This window comes from Rousettus aegyptiacus, unplaced genomic scaffold, assembly GCF_014176215.1.
Source record: "Rousettus aegyptiacus isolate mRouAeg1 unplaced genomic scaffold, mRouAeg1.p scaffold_m13_p_7, whole genome shotgun sequence".
NCBI lineage: Eukaryota > Metazoa > Chordata > Mammalia > Chiroptera > Pteropodidae > Rousettus > Rousettus aegyptiacus.
The window spans coordinates 75,149,566-75,164,685 of NW_023416310.1; the positions used below are offsets into that span (position 1 = coordinate 75,149,566).

The 15,120-nt window shown below is 54.5% G+C and overlaps 1 pseudogene; it reads right to left on the minus strand.

The window, feature by feature from the left end:
- Positions 1–7,209: 7,209 nt before the first annotated feature.
- On the minus strand, positions 7,210–7,329 carry LOC118606081 (annotated as a pseudogene).
- Positions 7,330–15,120: the final 7,791 nt, after the last annotated feature.

Here is a 15,120-nt window from a genome sequence, read left to right on the forward strand (position 1 = left end):
CCATCCAGGTGTTTGTTTACCTGCCCAAGGATGGGACGATGGACCCCACACACTAAATGCACTGAAATCCTAGTTCAGCATTTTAAAATAGGTTTCAGTTACACGTAGCCATGTGAATTGTGGTGTAGCTCATGAGAAATTGCTCTGTGGCATGCAATGTAACTCACAGAAAGCAGAATCCTCTAAATGGAATTTTCCTCACTTGTAACTTTGTGACCATCTACTCAAGTCTGTCTCCAGGAATCACCTAATTGTATTTCTCAGAGTAGGTATGTTATCGCTGGGCTGGGAGAACCTGGGTGTGACAGAGCCAGACCAGATCTGTAGCAGGGCATGTTGGTGTTCCGGGGACATCTCGTTGCGGACAATATAAAGTCCCTCTGCAACCCCGTCTTCAATCCAGTGGACCTTTCCGTCCTCTGGGGCTGTTGTGTTTTGCCCCCAAACACCCTGCGGCTCTGGGGGTTCAGACAGGACACTGGGATTTTGACTGAGACCATCCTGCGAGGGTCACTGGTCTACTGAGTGGCAGAGAGGAGAGAGCATGAGCACCAGGGTTGCCAGACCTGGCTCCGGATGGGAGCTCCGCCACCTACTGGGCAGCAGGCCCCATGGGCAAGGGCATTCCTGCCCTGGACCTGAGCATCATCTAGGAAGTGGGGGCAGGATTTTAAGGTCACTTAAGAGTTAATGAAATAATATAATAAAGTGCCTGGCACATAATAGTCACTTGGCAGCTTCAACTGTGGCATTTAAACAGATGGGACAGAAATGTCCAGACCCAAGGAAGTTCCAAGGGGTAGTAGGGATAGGGTTGGTGGAGATGTGACTGTTAAACACGTTCGGGCAGCCTGGGGCTTATCCAAGCTTCTGGTGGTGTGGTGTAGGCACTGACACTCTGTCCCCAGGGAGGACTGAAGTTGGTGACCACGGCCTGCACTGTTGGGCGGGACGAAGCAGGAGATGGACCCAGGTTCAAGGTATTTATATTGTCATTTTTGTTAATTTGTTACTAAGAATCATCCAGCTTTCAAAGCAGTCAACCCATCCTATCCCGAGGGGGTATTTCTGGGAAGAGAATGAGACCTCAACATGCCACCATCCTCAGCAAAAGTGTGGTGGCTCCAACGTACGAGGGAGATCTATGTCCTCAGCGTGTGTGGAGTTGGGGCCGGGGATGGTGACCTTTCCCATGCCCCGCGGGCCCGGCCAGCGGTGTCCCTGGGGAGCCGGGCCTGTGCGGGGCAGTCCCCTGCCAGTGGCTTGTCCCTCGGTGGACCTCTGGCGATGCACCCAGATGGCGGAGTGCAAGGAGCCGGACAGGGTGGGCTGGGCCCGGCGCTGGGCCGCAGCCGCGGGCGGGCTTCAAGCTGAGAGCTACCAGTTGGGAAGCTAGTGTGGACATTGAGGAGAGAAGTGGTGAGGTCTGGATAAGGCAGGACGGAGGCGTGAGGGGGGACAGTTCTGAGGGCCGTTGAGGAGGTGGGCGCCGTGGGGCTCGGCCGAGCCGTAGGAGGGCCGTTCGGCGTGTGTCTCCTCCGCCCCGGGCCGTGATGGATGGGCACGTGCCTGCCTTCACGAGGCTTGCATTCCTGAAGAAATGCAGCACACACAGCATGTGCCCCGACACACACGACTTCACAAGGTAAATTCGGATGGTGACAGGTGCCTGAAGGGATGGCGGTGGGCGGTGGGCTGTGGTGGGTGGGAGGGGGGCATGTGCCCGAGGCCTCAGCGATGAGCAGGAGGCAGCGCTGCGAGGCCGGGTCCGAGGCAATGCAGGAGCAAAGGCCTTGAGGTGGGAGCCCCGCTGGACCTAAGTGGCTGGGGCGCTTGGTCTCCCAGACCAGGGGAGGCGGGTTGGGTCGAGGCGGCGGGAGGTGGCGCGGTCGGGTTAGGCCGCGGCAGGTGCGGGATGGATCCTCCGGTGGAGCCGGCTTGGGCCTGACACCGGGTCGGATGCCCGCCGCCTTTAGGAAGAGGGCACAGGAGGACAGCCAGCGCCGGGGGCGGGGGAAGGGCAGCCGGAAAGGTAGGGGCGGCGCGATAACCCGCAGGCTTGGCGGGGCGCGGGCGTCGGACACTCCCAGGCCTTGGAAAACCGCCCTTTCTCCAAACACTTGCCGCCCAGACGCCCGGGCCCCGGGAGGGAACAATGCCTGTCCACTCATCGGGCCGCAGGACGCCGCGCCCGGCTCCACGCCCGCCTCCCGAGCCCGCGGGGCCCCCCTCGCCGCAGGCCCCCGCCCCCCGCCCCGGGCCTTGGGCGCGCGCCCCGCGGCCCATCTGCGCAAACAGAGCGCGGCCAGGTCTGCGCCTCAGGAATGAGGAGATAAAAGGGACCATCGGGGCTTTTTCCACCAAAGGCGAAAGCATTTTATAGAACGGGCTGCGAGTTTTTGTTTCAGGAAATTTCATCATGTCTCCAAGAAGGAGGAGAAAGAGGGAGGGGAGGAGAGAGAGGCAGAAGGTAATTGGCCTCAGGTTTTCTCACTCCCTTTTCATGTTGGTAAGGGGAGGCGGCCCGGGTCAGCCTCAGGTCAGCGACGTTTGGGCTCTTTAGTGCCCCTCTGTGAATACCTCAGTTCTTGTAATAGTTTTTCCTTTAAAAACAGCTCTGCCTTCTTTGGCAGATGGTGACATTCCATTAGCATATGGAATATTTTTCAAAACACATCCGAAAGCATGTCTCTTACGGAGGAGACTGGGCAAAAGCAAACGAATGTTTGAAAAGTATGTTGGGAGCAACTCAACATCTAACAGAAGGCGCCCCCGCCCGCCCCCCGCCCCACCTCTGCTCCTGGACGGTCCCCGCAGTCAGAGGGAGAGGGTGTTCCCCCAGCGCTCAGTCTGTTGGCTTTGCTCTGACCAACACCGTCCTCCTCCGAGGGGAGCTGGAGGAGGGAGCCTGTCCCCAGAGGGTAAAGAGCTCTGCACACTTCCTGGCTGGTGCAGACATCGGTGAGCCCGCCGCCGCGTGGCATCTGGGGTAGTGGCAGATGCTTCTTGTCCACCGAGCACCTCTCGTGTGCCAGACGCGATGTGTGACGCACGTTACTGTCTCTCCTGCTGACATCCGTGGACCACACAGAGGGCAGAGCGATCTCTCGAGCACACGAACGAGTCGGATCGCGTCGCTGCGCCGCACAGCACTCCGCAGGGGCTGCGCGCGGTGCTTAGATGGACTCACGTCCGGCTGCTCGCCAGCGTTTGCGCTGACTCGGCCCCTGCCTCCCTCCCCAGCGCCGTTTCGTGCCACGCTTCCCTCTGTCCTGTGCCTGCCACCTGGCTTTCTTCTCATTCTTTCCTTCTGCCCCGGGGCCTTTGCACGGACTGCTCCCTCTGCCTAGCAGGCAGTTTCCCCCGGCTACTTGCACGGCTGCTTCATCATCACGCAGGTCTCAGCTCAAATAACACCCTCGTCTCCAAGAAGCCGTCTCTGATCGGGTCATTTAAATTACCCCATGTCACTCTCTGTCACATTTTGTATTTTATTCACTCTGTAGTACTTGCCATTTGATTACTTTGTTTGCTTGCTTGTATCCATTCATTCAAGACGCATGCATTGAAAGCCTACTATGTGCCAGGTACTGAGCTAGGCAGTGACAAAACAGATATCCCTGGCCCCCACGGAGCCTACGGTGTGACATGGGAAGGTAGATGATAAACAAACTGTATACTTTCTGACCTCCCTCGCCAGAAATGTGAACTTTCTGAAGATTTGGACCTTGTTTGGCCATTTCGGGGTGTGGTAACCACAGAGCTCCAGGAAACATAGTGAAATGAAGGACTTTTTTTTTTTTATAATCAGTGGTATGGAGGCCTAGAACAGGAAGTGGCTTTCAGGGTCACTCAGCTAGTGTAATGGCGGAGCAAGGATCCGAACCCGGCTTTGCCTGACGCCGAGGCCGGCGTTCCGCAAGGCCTGGCCGGCCCGGGGCCTCTTGCCCGCTGCTTTCCCCACCGCTTCCTTCTCCCAGCCCACGATCTGGGTCCCCCCTCTTCTGCCCATTTCCAAACCCACCTGTCCACGACGGTCCCCTCAGCATCCCACCCTCGAAGGGCCTGCTAGCTCCCTGCGTCGCGTTGGGCCAAGTGCTTCCGCTCTCTGAACCCCGGTTTCCTCATCAAAATTTCAGCTACGGCAGATTTGCTACAGCTCTTGAGAGCCTTATCCTGCTCTCTGAACAGCCCGTCTGTAAAATCGTTTTCAGCAAGAGATTAAAAACCGTGTCCCCAGCGGAATGGTAATGTCGAGGTCCAAGGTCAGCACTACCTCTTCTCAGACTAGTATTTCTAGTCTTCTACTTCGCTCCCTCTGTGGACGAAAGGATAGAAGCCCAGTTCCAAGTGGCTTACGCAAAGAAGGACATTTATTGGCTCATAGCACACACAAGCCCACCCGTGGCCTGGCTTTAGGCGTGGTTGGATCTGGGGACTCTGAACTGTGTCATCAGCCCTTGGGTCTCACTCCACCTTCCCGTCACACTCTCCTCTCTCATGGCGTCACTTGAAGATAGGCTCTTTCCCCACACGATGGCCAGATGGCTTCTAGTAACCCCAGGAACACATTCTGTCCTCTGAGTATCTCTGGTAAAGCAAAAATCTCTCTCCCCGGCGGGCCCAAGGGGCCCTGGAGTTAAGTCTCCTTGGCTCAGATTGGGTCATGTGCCTACCCTCGAGCCCATCACGGTAGCCAGAGGTACACCCAGGCCTGGGTCACCCGGCTATTCTGGAGCCAGGGTTTGTAGTCCACTCCACACAAACCACATGGACTGAAAAGGAAAGAGAGGCGGATCCCCCAAGGAAGATCGGGGTGCCAAGGTCCATAAAGAAAGGGGAACGGAGGCTAGGACGACGAAACCCAGTGTCCAGTGCGCCCGCCGGTAGGCATGCCTGTGCCTCGTGAGAAATGGCCCATTTTGCATGTTTTTCTAGGTTCGGCTCAAACGTTGCCTCCTGCCCAGTCCACTGAGCAGGAACTAAATCCTCCATGCCTGGACTCCTTTACCTTTATCTCTTTCTCCTCCGTGTCATAGCCCTTCACGTGCACATTTGAGGACCCAAGGGTGGAGTGGGGAAGGGGGTCTGCCCTGGGGATCAGAGGGTTTGGAGCCACATCTCATCTCTGCTCTTCATGGGTCGGGTGACCGTGGACAAAGCATTTATGTCCATCATCCCTTCCTCCCAGGCCTGCTCTGAGCATTAGATGAGATGAGGCCAGCCCGGCTTGGGTTCCCATAGGGCTTTTGTCTTCCTGCACCCCAAGGACCCACCCTTGGCCACCTCTGTGCCCCCAGCCCCGATCACAGGTCCTGATGAATGCGTGTTGAATAAACCAATCCATGGATTCCAGAACTGTCAATGTATAATAGAGTCTCCCCTTTTGTGGCACTCGGATTTCGAGACGAGCACTTCAGGCGAAAGACCAGAGTCAAAGACTCTTGAAAACCCTTAAAGTGTGAATTCAAGGCAGCACCCAGGGCGCGCGCTGTGTGACCGAGCCCTGTAATTCCTTCACCCATCTAGAGTGTGTAAACCAGCAAACCGGTCAAGGGGAGACAAGAGAAAAGTCTAAATGTAGACACTCGGTCATTCAAGTGATTCCACTCTTAAATAACCGTGAGCGGGGGGGGAAAGCGAAGAGAGAATGGTAAGCTCTGACTTTGGAATTGCCTGCAAGGTTCGCTTCATTCTGGCTTAATACGCAACCTTATTCTATAACTTTAACACGTGTCAAGAGACTTGTTTGTTATGGGAGAGCGAGTGTGATCATGTAAGTAAGTGCACCGAGGACAGCGCGTAGCACGGAGCTGGGGCTCAGGGAGTGTGGGGGACTGGACCCAAGTCTTGCTCGGTGGTCTGAAGTGCACACACGGTTCCCTGCAGAGGAGGTCTGGCCCCGCTGCCTGTGTCTGCCGTTGGCGGCCGCACGAACTGGTTCTCACACGCTCGGGCCCAAAGCATGGATCGATCGCTGACACTTCGGGACCTAGAGCACAGGGTGAAATTCAAGGGCGTGCGATGTGGTTCTGCTGCTCCCTGTTGGCCGCAGAGCAGAATTCAGGCAAGCGAGGCTGACCTGGGCCCCTTTCCCCTGAGTCTTAGTTAGCATAATTTCATTTTCAAGACAAATATGTAAACCCGAACGCCTCATTCCCCCTTCTTTCTCCCCCTCCCCCCAGCAAAAGGCCACCCAACCCTCGAATCAAGAGCACTATGTCATTATTATTCTGGGAACAAGGTTTTGTATAGTTTTGCAATGCCTTCCAGGCGACTTCTGGGACAGCCATGTCAAACCCCTGGAGGTGACTTTAGCCGTAAATGAATGAATGCATCACAAGTGCAGAGTGTCACTTGGGATGACGTGAAACTGTGAAGTCCCCATAGTCTTAGCCTCCAAAGCTGCCTTTGGAGGTGAGGGGTCTTCCTGCTAGAGGCCGGGCCCATCGCAGCCAGCATCTGGACTCTGGCTGTCACGAGCAGGGTCCCAGTTCTCCTGACTTTGGCAGGCTCTAGAACTATGCCTTTCCCCGGGCAGCGCCAGACTGGGGCTGGAGCAGCAGAATCCTGGCTCCCTGCTTAGGAGCCAGGTCCCCAGCCTGGGCCTGAGTGCTGGCTCCACCCGTGAGCTGTCCCAGGCGAGGCGCGGGGCGGGCGCTTGGCTGCCAGATCTCTTCATCGCAGGAGTTCACCGACCTTCACTATATTGCTCCGGGGTCACCTTCTACTTCTTCTGCATGTTTTTCTTCTGCCACCGGCTTGCCGATTCACTCCGTACTTTCCTATTCAGATCTCGTAGGGATAGGTCCCGCTCAGCTCAATTAGTTGAAGCCACTAAGTGGGACTTTTTGGGGTGGCCTCCTCGTAGGTTACTCGAGGAGAGTCAGTGGATGCTGCGCAGGCAAACACGTCTCTTGCCCCACTAATAATGAAAACTATATAACAATAACCACCAGTGGCAGCCCCCGTTCGTGGAACATGAGCTCTTTGACCAGGCCCTCAACTGCATGATTCCTATTCACATTGGCGTCCTGAGAGGTAGCTCTCGTCATCCATTTTACGGGTGGGTAAGTGGCGTCTCCGAGGGAGAAGAAATGATACAGCCAAAGTGACACATCTGGGCAGAAGCCGGGCCACCTGCCTGGGACACCACTTTGCCTTCTGCAGGGCACCCTCCCTAACCACTTTTTTGTTTGTTTGTTTTAACACCTGCAGCACCTGGTCTTCCTAGGTGGTCTCCCGTCCAAGTACTAACCAGGCCCGACCCTGCTTGGCTTCCGAGATCAGCCGGGGATCGGGCGTGTTCGGGGTGGCGTGGCCGTAGACTCCCTGGCCACTTTTCGCTCTGTAACAATCTAGACGTTTTAGAAGGTCTCTTTGGTGATATTCTGGAAGGAGGTGGAGGGATCGTGGAGGGCCACCACCCTTCAGGGCACTGTCCAGCCCGTTGAAAATTCTGTTGTCAACTTGATGCCGGTTTGTGACAAGAGTCCCCTAAGGGCCATTCCGGACACAGCGGGACAGGGAATGCTTGACTGGCGCTCTCAGGCTTGGCCCGCTTCCTGGCTGCCTTTGTCCCCCGCTGCTGTCCTATCCCTGCCCCCATGGGTGCTTTAGTAATAAGAGCTGACATTTCCAGAGGGCTTAATAAGTGCCGGGCACCATCCCAAGGAATTTGCATGACATAATTTTATATAATTTTCTCAACTATCATCCAAGTAGATGCTACTATTTTACCCATTTTATAGATGAAGCCGCTGAGACTTGGAGATGCAAGTCGCCTTGCTGGCAGACTGGGGAACTGGGGTTTGAATCCAGGCGGAACCCGCTGCCTTTACCATGACACCAAATGTCAGCGATTGCAAACCTGTGGCCTGTGAGTCAAATCTGGCTCACGGAGCTATTTTGTTTGGCCCACACAGTACGTCCAAAAACATTTGAATCCGTTGCCAATGTTTAAAAATTGGGACCTGCACATGAAAAAACAAGATCCCTTCTTTTCCTCCTTCTCTCGAAAAAAAAGAAAAGAAAGTCTCCAGATGGGCAGCGCGGGGCCTGCATTGCCCCCGGGCGTGGGTTGGCAGGAGCCGGCCCCTCGGCCCCGGGGGTCCCCAGCCCCGCAGCCCCCATCGCTCCCCGCGGCCTTCCCAGCACCGAGGCTGAGCGGCGTCGGTCACGGCTCGTCACGCGTGTGCTTTACATCCCTCACGCTCTCCCCGCACGGCCGCGGGGGGCATCGGAGCTTGCTGGCCCCCCTCCCCGTAAGGCGCCCTCGCGGCTTCTGACCACGGTGGTTTGGGGCCGCTGGCGGTCTTGCTCCACAGACTTCGCGGAAAGCGCTCTCGCCGGCGAAGGTCTGAGTCGAGCACTAGAAGACTTGGAAGGCGCCCCACCTTTCCTCTCCTCCGGTGCCCCCGTCAGCGCCCTCCTCCCCCCGGCTCTGGTTTATTGACCATCGGGGCCACTTTCTTGGCAGTGCTTGCTTTGGGTCCACGGCCGTTTTTTTTTTTTTCCTCCCCTACCATTTTCTTCCTAATCCTCCTCAGGAGAACCATCACCAGGATTATCATGAAACCCGAGCCCGGGAGCATGAGGCGCAGCCCTTTACAACCCTCAGACCCTTTCGTTTCTGCCCAGTCCTGTTTGTTTAAACTCTCTGCTGGCAGGAGCCGGGCTCAGGGCAGGGCTGGGGCGTTCTCGGGCAGATGTTCTGGCCCGTTGCAGGGCCCCTCGGTGAGAGCCAGGAGCTGGTGCTGGGATCCAGGCCGTGGGGGGCGCGGGTGTGGGGGGTGGGAGGCACCGCACAGGTGTGCCGATGGAGGAGAGGAGGTCGGGACGAAAACCACAGCTCACGGCAGTTCCGTAAACGGGCCTTACCGGCCCCACGCGACGCGCGAGGACGCTAAGGCTCAGAGGGGCGGAGGCGTTGTCCAGCGTCGCCGAGGCGATGACGGAGCGAGAGGAGAGGTTTTCTACCGTTTACGGCACGGAGGATGTGCTAGATGTCGTGATGGTGCTGATAGCGACTGAAAGGCACAGGGAAGGCCTGAAAATCCCGGAGTGCCCACACGGTAACCGGGCGGGGCGTTGCCTCGCCCCCCCCCCCCTCGACAGCCGACTGCCTCCCCCGGGGTCAGAGTGGCATCTGCAGGCCGAGCCAGCGGCAGAGTGACCCGAAGCGAGTCATAGATAACCTCTGGCCTCAGTCTCCTTGTCTGCAAAATGGGAGGGGAGGCGGGGAGAGGGAAGAAGTAGCTCACAGGGATTTTGTGAGGAGTAAACGAGATAATGCAGTAAGGCAGCGTGGACTAGAGTCCCTGCCGAATGAACGGTCGGCTGCTGCTCGCTCACTACGAAGGCCGGGCGGGGTCTGTGCTGGCAGGCCGTGGCCAGGGGCCAGGTTCAGACCTCAGCCCATCCATCAGCTCCCTACCTGCGCGCCTTGGGGGAGCAGCACACCCGGGGGCAGGGCTCCCGCTTCCTTGGTTGTGAAGTGGGTGGAGCGGGGGTCGGGGAGGTCCTTCCCTTGCAGGTCGCAGGGCCATTAGAGTACTATTACTAGTGCTGAGGATGTGCCCCCTGCCCAGGCTCGGGCGACACTCCACAGGGGTCGGGGACACACATTCGCCTCCTTTCCTCCAGGAAATCGCCGGATGGGACGAGTGCGTCCGCACGCTGTCACCACGCTGTCACCGGCAGCCCCGGGAAACGGGATTCTACGTGACCAGGAGCTAACTTCAGGGAGAGAAGGAGACAGGGAGGCCCGCGGCCTCTCGTCAGGGCCTGCGAGGTCCACGTGCTTTGCCTCCATATCAGGAGTATTCATTTCTCAGGCACAAACTTAGGCGTGCAGAAAGGCAGCGTTGTTTCTAGAACACAGACGGACACCCCGGGTTTCCGAGCTCTGCCGTGCGCCGCCTGGCAGGTCCCTTCATCTCGCCGTTTTCCGGCCTGCCGCGCTCCAGGCCGGGGATTCCGGCTCTGCCGATTGGGCTTGCAATTCAGTTAAGTCCGGCTGGACTGTCCTTCCCTCCCAGGCCCCTCCCTCCGTCTCGGTGGGGTGGTGGTAGGGGGGGTCCACCTCTCCCCCAGCTTCAATCCACTTCTCTCCGGTCCTGTGACTGTTCTAACAAACCATGTCCTTGACCTCTGGCTGGTGCTGGCCCTGGAGCCCTGTGACATGTCAGCCACACCCCTGGACACGGCTAGAATCAGCCGGAGCCCGCCCCAGGCAGTGCGGGGACTTGAACCTCTCTCCTCCACTTCCTGCAGGTGCTGACAGACCGTGTTCCCCTCCCTGTGCCCCCGGGGTGCGGACACGCCCGCCTTCCCACAATCCAGGAATCCAGGACTGCCGTAGCCTGTGCGCACGGGGTCTCACACTGGCACCGGCCCCTGGGGTCGGGAGCAGCTGCGTTTTGCAGAACTTAAGGAAGATGGTTCCTGACCTTCATTTGGTCACCAGTTCAGCGTTTGAACCTGGAGCTGTCTGATTCGAACACTTGCCCTTTTGGTTCGTGGCTCTGCCTCGAACCTGCTGTTAGCGAGAAACCCAAGTTCCGATAGCAGGAGAACACTCGTCTGCTGAATGGTTCACAAACAGTGCTCGTGGGGTCCCTCTGTTTCCATGGAGGAGCAGAGGTCCGGGGAGGAGACGCGACTCGCCCAGAGTCGCACGGCTGGGAGGCGGAGTCAGGGGTAGAGTTCAGCTTTGCAGTGCTCCATTCACTGCCCCTTCTGTCCCCAGAAGGCCTCCGGGCTGGGGAAGCCATCGCTTGCATCGGAGGATGACATGGATGTCCACTGGATGTCATTATTTCTCTACCAAAAGGCAGCTCGGCCCTCTCCTTGGCAGGAAAATAAGATTTTCCCCCTTCCTTGGACACGGAAGTCGCATATGGGATGCTCAGGTGCGGACACTCTCTCCTTTCGGCTCAAAGACGGGACATAAAGCTTGCTTCCTGTTTTCCTAGGGTGGGAAAGGTTTGTGCACAAACTGAATCCCCTCTCTCCTGGAGCCCCGTGGCCGCTGCAGCTCTTCAACCCTTATGGTCCCCCCACAGCCTCAGCCCAAACCCCCTCTCTTAACTCTTCCTCCCCTCAAACTCTTCCAAAACATTCCCTCCCCGTGGGAACAGGCTGCCACCTCCCTCCTCGGCCTCATGTCAGTTCAGAGCCTCGCGCATCAGACAGCAAGGCTCCGGCCAGCCCCGCACTGCCCAGTGTTGTGGATACAGAAGCAATGGAAACGCTTCTGGCCCGAGGGGGAGGCCTCAGGAGCTGGACGGCGTTAACTCCAGTTCAGGACTGTGCATGGAGACGACAGAGAAAGGCAGCGGAGGCATTTCTGGGGCGGGGAGGCGGGGAGCAGGAAGACCAAACAGATGTGGGGAGGACCTTCTTGGTAGAGGCGCAGCCCATCAGCACGGGAGGGCACTTGTGTTGGGAATGGCATGTGAGGGGAGCAGGGAATCAAAGATGGGGAGGGGCGGGAGATGGCAGGGTTGTCACAGAGAAGAACTTCCTCGGAGAAGAGGCCAGGGTCCCGGCCATCATCCGCCCCTGCCGCCCTGCGATCCCCTCCCCCCACCGCCCGGCACACCGCACACACGGGGCAGGTGGAAAGGCCAAGGTTCATCCTCAGGAGCCTTTTGTTCTTTGATTCAACTATTAGCAAATGACCTTGGGAAAGCAAGTTGACCTCCCTAAGCTTTCGTTTTTCCATGTTCAAATCGAGAACACCACCTAGGTGGCAGCAGGACCAAGGATATGGAAAGCGCTTTGGCACAAGCAGAAGAGGGCGGCCCAGTGTTTGTCAAATGGATGTCATGGCATTTATCGAAACAGTCTTCATTAAACATTGCAGTGAAGCCCGAGTGACCAATGGACATGCGGGGTGTAGCAAAGACATCTGAATTACCCAATGGGAACAAGTTTGGCAATTATCCATTGTTACGGGGTGAATTGTGTCCCCCATTCGCGTGTCGCAGCCCTAACCCCCGGGACCTAAGAATGGGACCGTATTCGCAGACAGGGCTTTTCAGGAGGTGGTTAAGTGGAAATGGGGTTGTTAAGGCGGGCCCTAGTCAAATACGACTGGTGTTTTTACAGGAAAAGGAAACTCGGACACCGAGAAAGACCCCGGGGATGTGAGCGCATACGGAGGGAAGACCATGTGAAGACACAGGCCATCTGCAAGCCAAAGAAAGGGCCTCAGAGGAAACCAAACCTAATAAGACCTTGACCTTGGAATGCCAGCCTCCAGATCTGTGAGAGATGTCTGTCGTTTAAGCCACCTCATCTGTGGTGGTTTATTGTGGCAGCCCTAGGAAACCAATACGGCACCGAAGCCTCGGTTTACAAAGGGGAAGGCAAGGAATTTATTTCTTTGCTCAACAGAACTTTGTCAGATGCTTATCATGCACTAGGCCTGTCTCTAGCTGCTGGGGAAAGCCTGCTGGACAAGATGGGCAGGCCGGCGGGCAGAGAGAAAGTGGGTCCAGGCCTTCCACATCTGGTGTCCCCTGTTGTCTTTACAACAACCCAGTGAGGAAACGGCCTCACGAGAGGTAAAAACGACTTTCGAAGAACGCTCAACAAACAAATGTCAGAGCCCAGCATGAAAGCCAGGATCGTTTTACTCCAAAGCGGGCTCTCTCTTCACAACCCCTCGCATGCTCTCTAGAACGTAATTTTCTTTCTTTTTTCTTTCTTTAAATATAATTTTTAGTTTTTCAATTAGAGTCGACATACACTATATTATATTAGTTTCAGGAGCACCACATAGTGCTTAGACATTTCTGTAACTTACAGTGTGATCGCACTGATAAATCCAGTACCCATCTCACACTACGCAGAGTTATTACGATATTACTGACTATATTCCCCAGGCGGTACATTACACCCCCTCAACTTATTTTACAACTGGAAGTACGTGTTTCTTAAATCCTTCCCTCCTTTTCAGCCAGCCCCCAACCATCAATTTGATGGCAACCATCAATTTGTTTTCTGTATCTATGAGTTTGTCTCTGTTTTTTGTTGTTGTTGTTTTTTATTTTATTTTGTTTTGTTTTTTTAGATTCCACATATAAGTGAAATCAAATTGTCTTTCTCTGCCTGACTTATTTCACTCAGCATAATACCATTGATTTTCATTAATATTGTTGCAGATGGCAAGATTTCATACTTTTTTATGGCTGAGTAATGTTCCGTTTATATAGGTACCACTTCTTGATCCATTCATCTGTTGACGGGCACTTAAGTTGCTTCTGTATCTTGGCTATTGTAAATAATGCGGCAGTGAACATATGGATGCATATGTCTTTTTAAATTTGTGTTTTGGGTTTCTTTAGCTAAATACCCAGAAGTGGAATTACTGGATCCTTCTTTGTATTTTGTTATAGCCTTTGTTTTAAAGTCTATTTGTCTGATATAAGTATTGCTATCCAAGCTTTTTTTGTTTGTTCATTTCCATTTTCATAAAATATCTGTGCATGTCTTTTGATCATTAGTGAGTCTCTTGTAGGCAGTATATATAAGGGTTGATTTTCTTATTTATTCAGCCACCCTATCTTTTGAATGGAGCACTTAATCCATTTATATTTAAAATAATTGTTGATAGATATTAGTTATTGCCATTTTATTATTTATATTTTTATCTTTTTTTTTTTTTTCTTCTCAAAGAAGTCCCTTTAACATTTCTTATAATACTGGCTCGGTGGTGATGGAATCCTTTAGCTTTTTCCACTCTGGGTACCTCTCTTTCTCTGTCCTTTGGTTCTAAATGATAGCTTTGCTGGGTAGAGTAATCTTGGTTGTAGGTCTTTGCTTTTCATTACTTTGAATATTTCATGCCTATCCCTTCCGGCCTGCAAAGTTTCTGTTGAGAAATGAGCTGACAGTCTTATGGGAGCTCCTTTGCTGGTAACTAACGTCTTTTCTCTTGCCATTTTTAAGATTTTCTCTTTGTCCTTGACATTTGGCATTTTAATTATGATGTGTCTTGGTGTGGGCCTCTTTGGGTTTATCATGTTTGGGACTCTCTGTTGTGGTATATCTATTTCCTTTGCTGGGTCAGGGAAGTTTTCAGTCGTTATTTCTTCAAATGGGTTTTCAATCCCTTGCTCGCTCTCTCTCTTCTCCTTCTGGTACCCCCACGATGCCAATGTTGGTATGCTTGATGTTGTCCCAGAGCTCTCTTCAACTACCATCATTTTTTTAAAACTATTTTTTCTTTTCCACTGCCTCGTTTCCCACATTTCTGATCCAATCCTCTGGTTCATCTAACTCGATGTTGATTCCCTCTAATGTATTCTTCGTTTCAGTGATTGTACTTTTCATTTCTGACTGGTTCTTTTTTACATTTTCTATCTCCATTTTTATATTTCCTGCCTCTTTGTGGAAGTTCTCACCGAGATCACCGAGCATCCTTATAACCAGTGTTTTGGACACTGCGTCTGGCAGATTGTCTCCATTTTGTATAGTTTTTTTCCTGGAGCTGTCTTCCTGTTCTTTCATTTGAGACAAGTTTCCTTGACTCCTCAGTTTGGCTGCCTGCCTGTGTTTGTTTTCTGTATTAGGTAGAGCCACAGTGTCTCCCAGTCTTAGTAGAGTGGCCCCAGGTAGTGGATGTCCTGCGGGATCCAGGGGCGCTGTCTCCCTGGTCTCCTGAGCCAGGTGCTTCAGGTGTCTCTCTGTGTGGGCCGTGTGTGCCCTCCGGGTGTAGTTGAGCCTTAACTATTGTCGGCACATCAGTGGGAGAGATTGACCCTTAGGCCGCTTGGTTCCGAAGACCGGCCGTGACTACGGTGGAAGAGCTTTTGTTCAGTGGCTGACCCCACAGAGCAGGATTTGCTTGAGTGGGGCTCTGGTGCCTGCCTAGTCACGCCTTTGGGTGTGTCATTTGTGGAGGTGGTTGGGTGGTGCTCTGGTGTGGTCTGAAGCTGGCCTCTGGGTGTGTTGGTTCTGGGGCCTCTTTAGGAGGGAATCTGGTGCAGGCCACTGCCTGTGCCATCCCTAGGGCCACTTGGTTTGAGCTACACAGTAATCTAAAGATGGTTGCCACTTGTGCTGGGCTCAAAGATGCCCAGGAGAGACTAAGCTGCAAACTAAGGCCAG